At 39.7% G+C, this 17,277-nt stretch overlaps 1 long non-coding RNA gene across 1 annotated transcript in view; it reads left to right on the top strand.

Annotated features, from left to right (window-relative positions):
• LOC114009251 (uncharacterized) overlaps positions 1-14,900 on the top strand; it is a 48,920-nt gene extending 34,020 nt beyond the window's left edge. Inside the window, exon 4 of the long non-coding RNA XR_003550700.1 lies at positions 14,759-14,900. This is a non-coding gene — a long non-coding RNA (uncharacterized LOC114009251). The remainder of the gene's footprint in view (positions 1-14,758) is intronic.
• The last annotated feature ends 2,377 nt before the right edge of the window (positions 14,901-17,277 follow it).

The raw sequence follows: 17,277 nt of genomic DNA, 5'->3' as shown, positions 1-17,277 counted from the left end.
GAACACACAGCTGAGCCCCACTCACTGGATTGTACATCAACCAGAATTCCACATCCACTACATGGTTAAGAGGAACTTCTAGCTGGGGAATATAAAATTGTAAATGGCACAGATAACGTCAGTCTGAGTTACTGTTTTCAGAATGACACAGATGTTAGGATAAGGGAGCATAAATGGAAATTAAAGAGAAACAAATTCAGAACAGATGTCAGGAAGCATTTTTTTCATGCGGAGAATCACAAATGTGTAGAATGGCCTACCAGGCTCGATTGTTAAGGCAAAGACACAAGGGACATTCGAGAACTGATCAGATGGCATCATGGGGGAATTAAGCAGTAAAAGAGGAAATGAGCATGCATACGGCAACTGGCTTTCAGCTAATCCTCAACCATGTCCATGTTCTTATGTTCACGGTGCTTACATACTTACCTTGGATAAACACACATAATTTCTTTGCTTTTAATTTTCACAGATTGCACCAATCTCCAAATAGTTATTTTCACATCATAAAGATGACATTGGCAGAGGGAGGAAGAAGAGAGACATCTCCTTTTTTTGCAGTTATTTTTTGGAGGGAATGCATCGTTCATGGATGATGCGTGAAAAACAACATTTACAATGTATATGTCTAACATCAAAGAGCCGGGTGGGAATCAGAACCCTGCCAGCCCTTTGTACTGGCGCACGGAGCTGGAGTTCTAGTTTTCACTAAATATCGCCGACGGGTCCGATGGATAAGTCCTGTAAGGCTTTCTGTGTTTCTGTCCCCCCAGCTAATGGCTTTGTGGTGCCCAAACCCTTTAAAAAATATACATGGAGGTTAAGCTAGTTGTCAGGTTTTGAAAGCTATGTACTGAAAGGAATTGAAACCAAGGAGGGGGTAACAGAAAATCTATGATTCCGTGCCCACTTGTCTTTGTTTTTTTCCATTGTGTCTTCGGAGCAGCCCAAGAGAGACTGTAACCAGGTGCCCCTTTAAGGGGTATCACTTGGGGGATATAGCTTATGATAATGGGAAGGAGAGAGAGGAAAACACTGACTGTATGCCCTAGGGAAAGTTAGTTGAGGATAAAAAGTAGAGTAAAACCTCATTAATCAGGACCCTGCTAATTTAGAATGTATGAATAATTCAGACCTTCTGGCTGGGTTGAAGTTTACCTTTGTACTAGATATGGAAAACAGGGTTTGCTAAGCAAATTAATAGTGTAAACAAGATTGAGAGTAGGGAATATATAACCTATTTAAGAGAACAAATTGTTTTCACATACTTAGTGGAACCATCTGCATGGGAACAATGAATAGGTCAATTATAAGTAATCCTGGTCTATTCATTAATCTTGGTCTGCTGGGGTATCAATACTTAGCAGAATTTTGTCAGCATTAGAAGGATGATTGAACAAGAGTTCGGGGGAGTTCTTGAACGTTCATATTTAATAATTTAGTTGATTTGCATTACTTTTTCTTTTATAATTTATTCTGGATTTTTACATCAAAAGTCCATTGATAGCTTTTTCCCAGGCTTCATCTGTCTCTATTCTTTGTTGGAGTTGAGGTGGTAGAAGGATGAGCTAGCAGAAAATAGTCCTGAGTTATTTGACAACCAGTTAAGAAAGGAAAGCTTGTTTGGACAATTTCCCAGCTGCTTAAGAACGGGGTGTCACAGGTGAGAAAATCTGAGTTCTAGTCTGGTTTCTGCTAGTAATTACTTGGGCAGACCACTTCTCTGTGGGTGTCAGGTTACTTGTCTAAAATGGAATAAGATGAATGGCATCTAAAGACTCAACCATTCTTATCATCATTTATCTTCTGAGGTGACTTCTCTTCAGTAAAAAATGCATAGTAACTCTCAAGTTGTGATAATCAAATGACATAACAAATAAAGTACAGAGGACAATACAAGCAATAAGTAAGAAAAGAATAAATCAGGAGAAATTGTCATCACATCTCTGCTGCTTTCATACACTGAGAATGAACTCCTTCACGCTCTCTTTGGGACATGCTTAGTTTCCTTTGTGCTTCTTCTTCATAAACTTGTTAATAACATTTCCCACTAGGTGGTATTAGAGCTATCATCCAGCCCCAGCTTCTTTACCCTTCTCTGCTCATCTCTTCTGGACACGGAAACTAGAGAGACAAGAGCACTGCTTGAAACGCAAGGTAGAGAAGCAAAATCTCCTATTTAGTAGATTGGCAAGCAGTGAATTGGCCCACCAGAAGAGGGATGGATGGCTCTCTCTCAATGAAAGATCTTGTTTCCACACTCCCAGGCACCCTCAAACATTCTGGAGTTGTATGTATTACTTTTATTTATTTATTTATTTTGGAGAGACTTTTACTATAGGGCACATGTGCTCACTGGAGAGATAGAGACAAAAAGACAGAAGGTGAGAAATCAGCCCCCCTGGGTGGATGACTGCACAGCAGTCTCTTCTCCTCTATTCTTCTCTTGGGATCCTGGACATGCACGCACACACTCCCAGTGTGAGGTTTAAGCCATTAGGTCTAGGATTCGAATCACAGTTTGCTACATGGGAGGCCAGTGACATAACCATGATGCCATCTGGTCCCCGTATTTCATTTCTAAGGTGAGAAGTGGATGTGGAGCAGACAGTTAAATTTTAAGTTTGCCTTCAGACTTACATTCATATCAGTCACTGGTCTTACCAGTCATGGATTTGCAAAGTAAATTAATTGATTAAATATTGATTTTTATGTACCATTTCCTTTGAGGTCATGCTCAAATAATGCTTGATCAATGTGAATTTAAAACCTTTGCTGGTTAAAGAAACTATCACCTATCCCTTTTTCAGAGGTTCACTCAGAGACCAAGGCCATGTTGAGTTCCTTTATCTGTGGTTGGCAGAAGACACTTAGGTTCTCAAATGTGCCTTTGACACACAAAATGAGTTTTCTCTTCTGCGATTGAGAAACTCAACAGAATAGCTTTAAAGATTTGGCCAAGTTATATGTAAATCTCACTGGTATATACTATGTATGTAGATATGTAGATTAGGGGCTCTCTATAGAAAAAGAGAGATGGCAGGCAGAAAGATGTGATGGGTGCCACGAGTGGCTTTTGTTGGGTGAGAGTTTTTAACCAGAGTCTTCATTCTGCTCTATTCTCCAGACAGTAGGACTCTTGCATTTCAGGGACTGCTTGGTTGACTTTTAGTTAAGTTAACTTACCAGACTTAGGAAAGTAGCTTCTACAGAATCACAGACTTTGGTTAAATGAAAGTCTTGATGAGGTCATTTGACACCCTTGAAAACAAATTCAGACTGAAGCAATGCCCTGTACAATTGCTGTTGTAGCATTTGTTGTGTTTCTAACACTTGTCATCAAGTTTTACTTCTTTCTTTCTTTGACTGTTTGCCATCAGTTTTAACCTGTGAAATGTGCTTTAAGCTTTGAAGAAACATATTAGTTCTCTGTAGATGGCATGGAGGTTAAGGCAATTGGATCCCACACAGTGACAACACGGTTCAAGTCCCAGACCCAGTGACTTGAAAAGCATGCTGCATGTGTATGTGTGCATGCCCAAAATTCTGAGAGGAGACTAGAGAAGAGATTGTACTATGGCCATCCCCCCTGGGATGTGATCTCTCACTTTCTCTCTCTTTCTTTATCTCTCTCCAGTGAGCACCTGCATGCTACAGCAAAACTAAAATTTAATTAATTAATTTTAAAAATTAGTTCTACACTTCCAGGAGTGTAGATTATTGGTGAAGATCAAGGCAGAGAGATCAAAGGTTGCAATTGATAGATGTGGCCAGCAGATGTATTGTGTTTGTGTGAAGTCTGACCAAGAATAAGTATGTAAACTAAAAATTATACATTTTTCTTTCTTTTTTCTTCTTGAGAGGTTTTTGCTATAGGGTGTGTGCACTTGCCAGAAAGGCAGAGACTGAGACAGAAAGCGAAAGCGAGAAATCCCCCCCCCCCCAAGGAGTTTGGCCATGCCACAATCCCCTTCCCTCCATTCTCCTCTTGGGATCTTGGGCATGCAAGCACATGTGCCTGGCATCAGTTTTAAACTACCAGGTCCAGGACTCGAACCACCGTCAACTACATGCGAGTACAACAACATAGACATTATGCCAGCTGCTGGTCCCTACATTTTTATTTTTAACATTTAAAATTTGAGAGGTTTTACTTGAAAATCAAGAGTTCAGACCTCTACTGAAAACTAGCAGGTGATTTGGAAACACATGTTCTTATTCCTTCATGGCAACAATTATCTGGATGTGAATACTAGCTACTTCTTTATAGTGAAAAATATAGTTTCCAGTTTACCACAGACTTTACCACTCCCTATTGATTGCTCTAGTCTGGTTCACTCGCTATATTTCCTGCCTTGCTACAATAGGTATTTGTATTGGCAACTCTTGGAATAGTTATTTATTAAAGGCACAAGAGGGGGTAGCAGTTGGCATAGTGGATAAGGTGCTGGACAGTCTCACATAGCCAGTGGCCAACCACAGTTCAAGTCCTGGACCTAGTGGCTTTCTCTTTCACTCCACTCCCCCCCACCCTGTCAACTACATGCGAGTCCAACAACATAGACATTATGCCAGCTGCTGGTCCCTACATTTTTATTTTTAACATTTAAAATTTGAGAGGTTTTACTTGAAAATCAAGAGTTCAGACCTCTACTGAAAACTAGCAGGTGATTTGGAAACACATGTTCTTATTCCTTCATGGCAACAATTATCTGGATGTGAATACTAGCTACTTCTTTATAGTGAAAAATATAGTTTCCAGTTTACCACAGACTTTACCACTCCCTATTGATTGCTCTAGTCTGGTTCACTCGCTATATTTCCTGCCTTGCTACAATAGGTATTTGTATTGGCAACTCTTGGAATAGTTATTTATTAAAGGCACAAGAGGGGGTAGCAGTTGGCATAGTGGATAAGGTGCTGGACAGTCCCACATGGCCAATGGCCAACCACAGTTCAAGTCCTGGACCTAGTGGCTTGCTCTTTCACTCCACTCCCCCCCACCCTTATCCCATCCCCCATGTCTCTCTCTGGCCAAATTAAAATAAACAAATGAATAAATAAAATTAAATAAATAATTCTTTTTTTAAAAAAGGAAAAAAGACACAAGAATAAAAATACAACATAGTATGTGATTCTATGATGAAATGGATGGTAAGATCAGGACCATGGGTGGGATGAGCAAATGACTAAGGAGTTATGTGACCTTGTTCATATGAACATCCCTGTTTCTCATGATTGGTTTGGGAGCTGTCTTGCAAAATTGAAATTTTCAAGTGCATTGAAATAAACAAGGGAAGAATCCATGCTATTCCTTTCATAATATTGCTGCATGTGTCTTGCATATCTGTGTGCATTCATGAGAGGAAGTGGTGGCAACATTACAACTATTGCTATTTCAGTAGTAATATTCATGGGAAAATGTCACCTCATGAATGACTTCCATCATTCCATCATATAAAGTATGAGGGGTCTTCAGAAAGTTAATAGGGAGCTAGCAGGTGGCATGATGGTTAAGGGCGTTGGGTTCCCACATGGCCAGCTGCAGTTTGAGTCCTGGACCTGGTGACTTGCTTTCTCACTTTCCCTCCCTCCCTCCCTCTCTCTCTCTCTCTCTCTTGCTCTTATGCTCTTTCTCACTGTGTCCTTCTCTAGTCAAATTAAAATAAATAAATAAAAATAAAGTTCAATACAAAATAATAATCATGCTTTAAAAAAGTTAATGGGAAATGTGTATCGTGAAAAAATGATGCATAGATTTCAAAAATTTCACAAAATAAACTCATATTTTAATTCCATTTTCTACACACTTTTTGAAGTAGCCCCATGGAAAGAGAGTTGGAGGTCTTTAGAGTAAGAAATAGATATGTGGCCTGAAAAACTGACGCATGGGTACCACTAGACAGACGCCTAGATAGTATTCTCTTTTTTTAAGAAGAATTATTTTATTTTTATTTTTTAAATTTTTCTATAAGGAATTTATGGTCATCAGAGAGAGACAGAGAGACAGAGAGAAAGCAAGCCTCCAAGTCCAGGACTTGAAGGACAGTCAACCATGTGGGAATCCAGCACCTTAACCACCACACCACCTTTTGGGCCCCCACGTAGGTCATATTCTGATGGGTGGCATGATCTCAAGATCAAGCCATAATTGACAAGTTAAACAGAAGATGGCCAGTAAGCTAGGATGTGCTTAAAAGGACAAGTCATAGGAGGACTGAGAGAGTTGTTACATTGCTAGGTCGCTTAATTAGCAACTAAGATGACCATCCAAGTGAACATCTGTTCTTGTTTTGCTTTGCCAGAACAAAACTCTCTTGAAAAGAGTAGGATGTGTTTTCTCACTGGATCCACATTGTTTAAGTAGACTGACCTCATCCTGTGGCACCAGGAGTGGGCACATGATTTGGACTTGACAAAGGAGAATTTTCATGTCCCTTCCCTGATTACTTCAGGGATGGATGTGTGGCCCACACTGGAACTTTAAAAGTCCACCTTGGGGATTTTGCTGCAAAGAAGAGAGAAGTATTCTTTCCCCTGGGTTGTGAAGCTGGTGCGATTTTAACTTGGAGTACCATGGCCATGTGTGGTCATTAGAAAAGGGTCTGTCCAAGACTAAAGCCAGGCTGAAGCCAGGCAGCTGCAGCCGTTGCTTCTCTCCTTTGGCACTACTCCTTTGCTTTGTTAAGACTAGGCATCGGGACCTGGCAGATGTCGTAACAGTTATGTTGCCAGACTCCCATGTAGTGAACTGAGATTTCAGCCCCAACCCCAGCAGCTTAAAACTCAGACCGGATGTGTGTGTGCATGCATGCCCAAGATCCCAATGGGAGAATGGAGGAGAAGGGATTGCAGCACGATTCTCCCTCCAAGGAGGTGCTTTCTTGCTTTCTGTTTCTCTGTCTCTCTGGTGAGCGCATGCACCTATGGGAAAAATCTCTCTAAAAATAAATAAATAAATAAAAATAAAGACTGGGCCACATTACCCTTTCTGGAGAGAAATTTGTCTCCAATGAATCAAGAAGATGCTTATGCTTCTGTCTAGAGGTTGCATTTTGAGGGACAGTACCTGTGATATGCCTCAGTTTCCCTTCTGCTGCACTAACTCCTAGGTGTTTCTAAGCTGGGCTTCATCTTAGACTTGCCTAAGACCTTCAAACCCCTCATCCTGCAGTGCCCGCACACTCACAGGAGGTATCTCCTTTTCTTTCTTTCATGGCCGTGGTGGAAGGTGGAATGGGGACACATTTAATAGGCAAACACTGCCCCTCAACTAGAGATTGCAACTGCCTTTTCTAGCCCTTTCTAGCATGTCAGATGCCCATGGATCTTTTTTTTTTTTCTGCTACAACAAATGGAGGCAACATGGCAGTAAGGAGAGAGAATGTCCTGGAGCCAGGCAAGGCAGAATCAGAATGTCCTCTCTGCTTCTTTGATCTTAGATGAGTTACTGTACTCTCAATTTCCATTTCCTAAGTCTGTATGTAATACGGGAATGATGATATCTACTCTGTAGGGTTGTTATGAGGATTAAAGGATTAAATAAGATAATGTGTATAAAGCTCTGGGTGTATAGCTAGAGCTCTGTGAGGAGTAGTTTGTGATGATTATTTTTTTGAATGACTTACTGAGCGCCAATGCAGCTTTGTAGGTAATGAATGAAACAGCTTCCAGGTTCAGATTACGTGGATTCCCTTCCCTTCGTCACTTCCCACATAGTATCTTTATGACTCAGTGTCCTTGTCTGTAAAATAGGAATACTCGTAGTAATAAGGTTTCTACTTTGTAAGTTTATTTTGTAAATTAAATGATGTAATGCACATAGAGCACTTCAAGTCAAGCACATAGCAAGCAGCTAATAATTTCCCATTTTTTATAGGTACAAGCTTTGTATTTAGTGGTGTACCTGGTGGCTTTAAACATGTGAAGCAGAACATTTTTAATATCCTTCTTCTCTACACAACAAAATTATTTTCACTGGTAATTACATAATAATCAGTAATAATCATTTTTTAAACTTGTGTTTTAACTTTAAAACAAACCATAAAGGTTTAAAAGAATGCAGTTAGGGCCAGCAGGTGGTGTGAAGATTAAGGTAGGATTCCCACATGGCTGACCACAGTTCAAGTCCTGGATGTAGCAGCTTGAAAATCATGCCAGGTGTGTTTGTGTGCATGCCCAAAATCCTGAGAGAAGAATGGAGGAGAAGGGCTTGCAGCAGTGGCCCCTGCAGGGTGATTTCTCACTTTCCCTCTCTCTCTGTTTCTCTCCACCAAGCATACACATCCTGTGAAACAAACCTAAAAATAAATGAAATAAATAAAAAATAAATTTAAAATAAGAACACATTTCAGTCTTAGAGGTATTTTTCCAATTCAGTGAAATTTTCAAATACAATCTAAATTTTGCTTTTACCGAAGTAAAAATTATACCTAGCCGCTTGTACTATTTTATTATTTTAAACGCAAAAGAAACTCCTATTGATCACAAAGAATGACAGAACTGGAGTAACTTGGATTTCTCATCTTTACATACACGATCATTTTTTCCAAATCTACCATATAAATACTGGAATATATCACACTACAGGGGTAAGAGACAACGGCTATGCTGGAAGTAAGCTCAAATGACGCTGAACTTTTTCAAAGTTACCCTCTGGAGACATATCTTGTAGCTGATTTCTTGTGAGAAGGGGTCCAACTGCATTAGTGGGAGTTTTTTGTTTGTAGTTTGCCATAGAGCATGTGTGCTCACCAGAGAGAGAGAGAGAGAGAGAGAGAGAGAGAGAGAGAATGAGAATGAGGAATCACACCCCTCCTCCCAGGGTGGATGGCCGCACTGCAATCCCTTCTCCATTCTCACCTAGAGATTTTGGGTATGCATGCATACATGTCTGGCATGTTTTTCATATCTCCTGGTCGGGGACTCAAACATGCAATTAGCCATGAGGGATCCAGTCCCTTTAAATTCCATGCCACGTTCTGACCTCAACCAGGAGTTCTCTGAATTACCTTGCACGCAGAATATAGTCTTAATTGCACAGTAATAAAATCGTGCTGATTTGGAGCTTACATACATATTGTTAAAACTCAGCAGATAATGCAGCAGTTATTTAGAACTTAGAGAAAGGAAAGTTTTTTTTTTTTTTCCAGAGAGGAGTTTTACACTTCTCACTCACATTGTTTAGAATTGCTGGTGCATGGTGCTATATTAATAAAAATGAAAACCTAGCCCAACCTCAGTGGTACAATTGGTAGCATACTGAACCACACTGCTGGAAGCCACATGACTGACCAGGGTTTTGAATCTCTGGCCTGGTTGACCTGAAACATGCCATGCATGGGCAAGTGTGCCCAGGATACTGGCCAGCTGGAGGGCTGGGGAAAGGGATCACAGTGGGATGAGACCCTGTGGAGGATGCTTCTCTCTCTCTCTCTCCATTCCTCTCTTTCACATGCCTGTGCAGACACTCTAAATTATGAATAAAATTTAAAAAAATAAAGAATATCATTAAAAAGAAACCAACTTTTAGTTTTATTATTGCTTTTACAATTTCTGCATGCTTCCTTATGGCTTCACTTGAGGTGGATCACTTCCTGCTTGTAGATCTTGGATATGGTCAGAGAACACTTTTCTCTTTAAATTTGCCAGAGGGCATGTGCACTTGCAGAGGAGAGAAACAGAGGGAAAGTGAGAAAGCTCCTCCCATGAAGAATGGTCACTTTGCAATCCCTTCTCTTTTCTCTCTCCCTAATTTGGGGATTTTTGGTACACATGCACATGTGCCCAGCACGTTTTTCAGGATGCTGGGTCTAGGTCTCAAACTGTGCAGTTGGCCATGTGGGATCCAGCTAGCTTAACTATCACGCCACCATTGGCTCGAGAGAACACTTTCCCGTGAACACGTTACTACTAGGCAATGTCTTTCACTGATCTCTAGGTCACTTTCATCCGGCTTTATGTGCATTTATTTTATTTTTATTTTTATTTGGTTGAGGAGATCAGCAGCATGGCTGTGAGTAAACAGAGACAAATCCAAGTGGGTTTCAATGTCAGGGGAAAAAAAGCAACAGCGGACAAGGAGCTGGATTGAGGATCTGCTAGCCTAAGGAGATGGGTAGACTCATAGTTTTGTTTAACGAATATTAATCAGGTGCCAAGTATGAGCTAGGCACTATGTGTACACAGTGAACAAGGCTGACGTAGTGGGCAGGTTGGTGGCCCTGAGAAAGACATGTCCACATCCTATTTCCCTGGAACCTGTGGTTACTACTTTATATGGTAAAAGAGTGGAAAGATGGGATTCAGGATTTTGAAAGCAGGCACTTATCCAGCAGGTCCGAAAACCAATGACAAATGTCCTTCAGTAAATAAAGCAGAGAGAGTCTTAAAAGACAGAAGAGGGGCCCACAGGTGGCGTGGTGGTTAAGGTGCTAGACTTCCACAGTGCAGTTCGAGTGCTGGACTTGGCAGTTTGAAAATCATGCCAGGCACCTGTATGTGTGTGCCCAAAATCCCAGGAGGAGAATGGAGAAGAAGGGATTGTGGCATGGCCCTTCCCCCTGGGGATGATTTCTCGCTTTCCTTCTCACTGTCTCTCTCTGTCTCCAGTGAGTGCACACGCCCTATGGCAAAAACCTAAGAAGGAGAAGGAGAGGAGGAGAAGAAGAAGAAGCATGACTAGGGAGGTAGAGATTGGAGTGAACAGACACAGTCAAGGATTGTCATAGCACCTGCTGGAGGAGGCAAGGACGGAATCTCCCTAGAAGGCTCCAGAGATGGTGTGGCCCCATTGGACTTCTGGCCTTTGGAATTGTGGAGGAATAGATTTCCGTTCAAGTTACCAGGTTTGTGGTCATCTGCTATGTCAGTCTCAGGAACAAATCCAGAGTATGCTATTTATCTCATGGAGCTGACATTCTTGTGGATAAAACAAACTGACAGAATATTGTGGTGACGGTGTGATACCGGTCTCCCCATTTGACTGTATTTTCCATATAGGAAGAGGCAGTGTTTTGTTCTTGTATCTCCTCAGTGCCCGTTAGTGCCTTCCTTAGTTCTCGTATTTCCTTAGCTTCCTAGGTGTACAGCAAATACTGACTGACTTAGTAAAGGAGGGCAGGTGCCTTGATCAGAGAAACTCCTGACTCTAAAAGGGGCATATAACCTAATCTAAGAGGACCTCTCAGTAGAGGGGACATTTACGATGAGTTTTGAATAATGTGTAAAAGTTAGGTGGCAGGAAACGTGCTTTGGCAGAAGGAACAACATATGCAAAGGCCTTGAGACAAAAGCCAGAGGATTACAACATGGCTGAGAAAGTCTGGTGGTAGAGGGGGAAGGATGGAGAGAGAGAATATGAATAAAAACAAATGAGGAGAGGACCAGACCAGAATGCTTTGCTGAAGACTTGTTATTGTTTGGACATGATCCTTAGGGAATTCAGAATAAGTTGTAGGTATTACAGAGATTGTGGGCAGATGGTGGTGGAGAGGTCCAAATTCCTTTTGAAAGGAGCATTCTGACTGTAGGAGGAAACTAATTAAAGAGAGACAAACCAAGTTATTTGGTAACTAGTTAATAGGCCATCAGAAGGGGCTGGTGGATGGCATAGTAGTTAAGGTACCAGACTCCCACATGGCTGACTATGGTTCAAATCCCAGACCTGGCAGCTTGCTTTCTCACTTTCCATCTCTTTCTGTCTCTCTGGTGAGTGCATGTGCTATATAATAGATTAAAAAATAATAATTACAATAAATACATTTTTTTAAAAAGAAACTATTGGAATAACCCAAGCAAGATGATGGTAGCCTTAGGAAAAGGTAATGCAGTAGTCTGGTGATGAGGAGGTGGTTTGAGACATACTCAGGAAATGGAGAATGGGCCAGGGGACTACTATAATCAAGCATGACCCTTAGGCTTCTGGCTCAGGTCATGAGTGGGCTGTGGTACCCTGGACTGTGGTACCCCTGGACTGGTAAGAAATACAAGTGCAAGGGCAGGTATGGAACTGGGAATTAGGTGGGGTGGGGAGACAATGACCTTATTGGCCCTAAGTTTGAGATGCCTGTGAGACATCCGGGTAGAGGTATCTCAAAGGATTAGTTGTACGCACCTGAAGCTGAGAGCAGTGAACTGGACTGGAGAGTCAGACCTGGAAATTATACACACACACACACACACACTGACCAGCACCAGATGCCAGGAGAACAGAAGAAACGGACCAGGGAGAAGATATACAAAGACAATCTACAGAAGATAATTTGCTAGAAGTGAAAACACCAAAGGCAAATTTCTTGCTTTTTGGTAAGAACTTGTAGCAGGGAAGAAAGTACATGTTTGGCATAGGGACCATTGAACTTGGGAGAGAATCATATTCTAGAATGACTCATAGACACAAACCCTTTGAGGTGCAACATTACTAAAAACCTGCCTCATAGATTGGAATAATCCACCATAGGATTCATAGGTGTCACTCACCATGAATCAAGATTGCCCATGGGACCAGCAGATGGCTTATGGTTATGTTGTTGAACTCCCATGTAGTCAACTGCGGTTTGAGTCCTGGACCCGGCAACTTAAAACTCATGCCAGGCACGTGTGCATGCGTGCCCAAGATCCTGAGAAGAGAATGGAGGAGAGAGGATCGTGGCATAGCCTTACCTACTGGGGGAAAGATTTCTCGCTTTCTGTCTCTTTGTCTCTGTCTCTCTGGTAAGTGCATGTACTTTATAGCAAAAATCTCTCTCTCTCTCTAAAAAAAGTCTGTGATCTTGGTGTTTTGCTCATCTTTACATCCTGCATAGTCTGACTGCAAGATAGGTATCTGATTGTGCAGGATTGGTGTTTGACCATGTCACGGTTTTTATGTGGCAAAGGGACTCATCTGATTCACCTACACTTCCAAATAAGTCTGTTTTCCACAGAAAACTAAATAGAAGCCTATAGAGGAACATACTGGATTCCCTGTCAATAAAGGCAGATGAGTGCTAAAACATTATTGGCAAAAGAAACAGATAACTGTGACCGAGACTGAATTCTAAGCAGGCAAAAAGATCAGGGAACATGAAATTCCTCATGAAGACTTTCTTCAAGACCTCTGGCCTATATTTCCCACTTCTCCCTGAAAAATCCAGTTTTCCATATGAGGAAATGAAAGTCTGGCAAATATTTTATGTGAACAGAGTAAGGAATACTTGGATATATCCAGAAATACGTGGCACACTCTCTTTGTCCTTAGATGAATCCCACTGGATTTTAGAGTAGTTTTTTCCCCTAGAAGGTGATCTTTAAAAATTTTCTAAGTATCATCAGACTGTATATTTCTGGAAAAACATAGAAACATACAATGATTATAAAGAAGTGTCCTAAAGATGTGGATTTTGCAGTTTTAATTAGTAGCCCTTGTCCCCTTTACAAGCCTCCTTAATCAATCAAAAAGAATATTCATTCTCTTCTGACTTTTCGCCATTTCACCATTTTCTCCACATAGACCTATGACTCTGGATACATTACGGGACTATATGATGGTAAAAGGAGGCTTAATTAGGCACCCACAGGAAGCAATACTTACTCATCGTTATTTGTTGATAAACTCAGAGATCATTTTTATAATACTTTTTATAAGTTGAAATTTTTTGCTTTGATTCAGGGAAAATAATTAGGAGTAATGCAGTCATTAAACTTAACAAATGTCTTCCTTTCCTTTGGGTGCCTATCTTTTGAACATTCTCATTTATTTGTATTAAACTTGTTTAAAGGGTTCTTTAATTGCCTTTTGTCAGTAGTTATTATATTCATGATTTCTATTAGTTTTTAAACGTCCCATTTTATTTCCTTCATTTTTCTTACTAAAGAGATTGGCTCAGAAAAGTGAATTCAGTTCAGTAGGCAACAACTGCTCATCCACCATAGAGTCTACCAATAAATTGTGTGTTGGTTTTTGTAGGACTCTTGAAAAAATTATCTTTATTTATTTATTTATTTATTTTGGAGAGAGAGATTTTTGGTATAGGGTGTATATGTGGTCACCAGAGAGACAGAAAGCAAGAAATCTTCCTCCTCCCCCCCAGTGGGGATGGCCATACCATAATCCCTTCTCCTCCATTCTCCTCTTGGGATTGTGGGCATGCACACAAATCCCTGGTGTGAATTCTAAACTGCCATGTCCTGGACTTGAACCATGGTTGACTCCTTGGGAGTCCAGTGATGTAACCATTATGCCATATGTTGGTCCCCAAAAAACTTATCTTTAATTGTAATATCTTAGGGAAGATTGAAGATCTTAAAGGAAACTTTAAAGGCACACATTGCTGTTATACAATTAAAGCAGTAACTTCAGATTAATTTCATTTATTTATAGATGTAGCCCCTGTTTTAATTGACAAACATTTGAAGTAACTTAAATAAATGTAAAAAAAGAAATAAAACAGAAAAGAAATTTGGGCCCTGGGAAATATATTAGGGGATAAGAGCTAGGGGAAAGTTAATATTAATAAGCCATATTAAGATATACAGTTGGGGGCCACAGGTGGCATCGTGGTTAGGGTGTTGGACTCCCACTTGACCGACTGTGGTTTGTGTCCTAGATCTGGCAGCTTTCTCTCTCTCTCTCTCTCTCTCTGGTGAGCGCACATGCCTTATTGCAAATAAAAATTAATGATAATAATAATAAGTAAAATTACATGATTTTTAAAAAAAAGATAATATGGTTAACAAAGTGGGCTGAGTCTAGGAACCAATTTTCTCTGTCCACCAGTTTTCCTTTCTAGGAACTTTGCTGGGGACTGGAATAAGAGAACCTGGCAACTGGCCTTGGAATGGAAAGAGAATTCATCCAAAGTTTCACAGTGCCTAGAAGAAAAAGGTTTGCTAAAGATAGAAGCCATCACTAAACATTAAACACACATCTACCCTCAAGACAATTGAAATCATAGGTGGACTAAAACTAATTTACCTTGTTATAATCCATTTCAATTCCTGATTGAATCAAAATGATCAGTCCCTTAATCAACCTATCTGACAATGAAAAGGGGATGCCTTAAGATTAACTACAGTCTCTTTTATGTGAGTTGCTGGCATATTGTAAAAATATGACATATGAAGAGGAGCGGGAAAATGCAATCTACCATTAAGAGAAAAAGTAGCCAATAGGAACAAACTCACAATGCCTCAAATATTGAAAACAGCAAACAAGTATTTAAAATAATGATCATTGGGACCAGCAGTTGGTGTAATGGCTATGTTGCTGGACTCCTATGTAGTCAATAGTGGTTCTAGTCCCGGACCTGGTGGCTTAAACTTATGCCAGGCACATGTGCGTGCATGCCCAAGATCCCGAGAGGAGGACGAAGGAGAAGGGATTGTGGTATGGCCATCCACCCTGGGGGGGGGGAGGTGATTTCTCGCTTTCTGTCTCTGTCTTTCTGTCTTTCTGGAGAGCACATGTGCCCTATAGCAAAACCTCTCAAAAAAAAAATAGGTAAAATAATAATCATAGATATGTTAAAGAGGTGTAGAGAAATGGATGGAAAGAGAGAATTTCAACTGAGAGATGAAGTTTTCAAAAAAGGAACCAAACAGATACTCTAGAACTAAGTAATTTAATATCTGAAATTAGGATTTTAATAGTACTCTGGAAACAGCAGAAAAAATTAATGAACTTGAAAATAGCTTAAAGGAAATGATCTAAATTTAAAAAAAGAGAGAGAGAAAAGAAAAAATATGAAGCAGGAACACAATGTGACACTCAGGCCATTGTCAACTGTAAAATGTACATAATTGGAAACTCAGAAGGAGAGAAGAGAGAAAATGGGGCAGAAGCAATAATAAAGATATATACTGACTGGAAATTTTCCTAAGTTTGTGAAAAATATCAACCCCCAGATACAAGGTCAGCAAACCACAAACAGGATAACAACAACAATAAAATTCTTGACACATTATAGTCAATTTACTGAAATCAAACAAAGACAAATAGTTTAAATCTTACAGGCTAAAGAGTCAAATGACACCTTCAGAACAACATAGAGAATTGTGGTTGACTTCTTAGCAGAAGCTATGAAGTGAAAAAAATAGAACAACATCTTTAATATGTGGAAAGGAAAAAAAATCTGCCAATATATCACTCTACATCTAGCAAAATTTTTTTCCAAAAGTTAATGAAAAACTCTACTCTCCTAAACATACTATATGGAAGTAAAAGACAAGTTCTAGGTTGAAATAGTCATAATATATCTGACAAAGGACTTAAACCCAGAATATATGAAAATCTTTTACAATTCAGTGATAAGATAAACAATACAATAAAAATGGACAATGTATTTCAATATACATTTCACAAAAGAATATATTGAAATGGTTAAAATACAGGAAAAGTTTTTCAGCTTTATTAGTTATTAGTAAAATATAAATCAAAATCACTACTCACTAGAATAGCTAAAATTTAAAAGACAAGTTAGTAAGGATAGTGAAAGCGAGTTAGTAAGTATATGATACAATTATGATTCTCATGCATTTCTAGTGGGAATATAAAATGGAACAACTCTGGAAAATATTTTGATACTTTCAAATATATGTCATAAATTCATATATATCAAAGTATATATATATATTACATATATATGAAAGACAAATATGTATATAATGTGTAATATGTATACACACACACATACACACACATATTTAGGTTTTTTGCTATAGGGTGTGTCTACTCGCCAGAGAGAGACAGAGAGACAAGGAATGTGAGAAATTACACCCTAGTAGAGATGGCCACGCCACAATCCCTTGTCCTCCATTCTCCTCTTGTGATTTTGGGTGTGCACGCACATGCTCTTGATGTTTTTTCAAGTTGCTGGGTTCAGACCTTGAGCTGCAGTCAGCCATGTGATTGCCCACCTGCTGGCCCTGGTACTTTCTTATATATTAAACATATATATTAAACATACAATTATTTATCATAAGATCCAGTAATTCCACCCTCAGTATATACCCAAGGGAAAAAAAAAATCATGTCTCAAGAGAGATCACAAGTGTTCATTTAGCAACTTTATTCACAATAATTAAAACCTAGAAATAATCCAAATGTCCATCATCGGGATAGACAAGTTCTTCCAGCTGAAGGGAAATATTCCAGATGAAAGAGTGGCACTGCAAGAAGGAACGAAGGACTCCCATAAGAGTACATATGTAATAAGACTATTTTGTGTATGTAAAGCTATGATATAACATAACATAAAGGGAGGGGCTAGTAAATTATAAGGTTATCATTTTAAATTT

This window comes from Tupaia chinensis, unplaced genomic scaffold, assembly GCF_000334495.1.
Source record: "Tupaia chinensis unplaced genomic scaffold, TupChi_1.0 Scaffold000499_1, whole genome shotgun sequence".
In the NCBI taxonomy this organism is placed as follows: domain Eukaryota; kingdom Metazoa; phylum Chordata; class Mammalia; order Scandentia; family Tupaiidae; genus Tupaia; species Tupaia belangeri.
This window is presented reverse-complemented; position numbering and strand designations above follow the sequence as displayed.